A 350-nucleotide genomic window follows, 5' to 3' on the forward strand; every position below is an offset into this window, starting at 1 on the left:
ATTCAATACAGAGGTACAAAACTGAAAAGTTTTACATATACACGTTAGCCAGCTGCTGTACTTAGCATGTAGCAGGAATTAAGCCCCATCTGCCTAAATGTTAGTCCTGTGGATGCTTTTAGTGCTCTCCATCTCCGAAAGGCCAAACCAATGTTAACCCTGGTTTGGCCTCATTCTTTGTCACCCACTGTCTATGCTACAGAACATGGCTTCTTTGGTCTAACAGGTCCACTCCCATCCTGGGTTGGACCTGCACAGGGAGTCGCCACGATTCGTCTTTAAAATGAGTCGCACTGCTTTGAAAAACGCTTCTTATAACCTTAGGAAGGTGGAAGAAGTATGGTGTGGAT

The sequence above is a fragment of the Monopterus albus genome, unplaced genomic scaffold, assembly GCF_001952655.1.
Source record: "Monopterus albus unplaced genomic scaffold, M_albus_1.0 scaffold134.1, whole genome shotgun sequence".
Classification (NCBI taxonomy): Eukaryota; Metazoa; Chordata; class Actinopteri; order Synbranchiformes; family Synbranchidae; genus Monopterus; species Monopterus albus.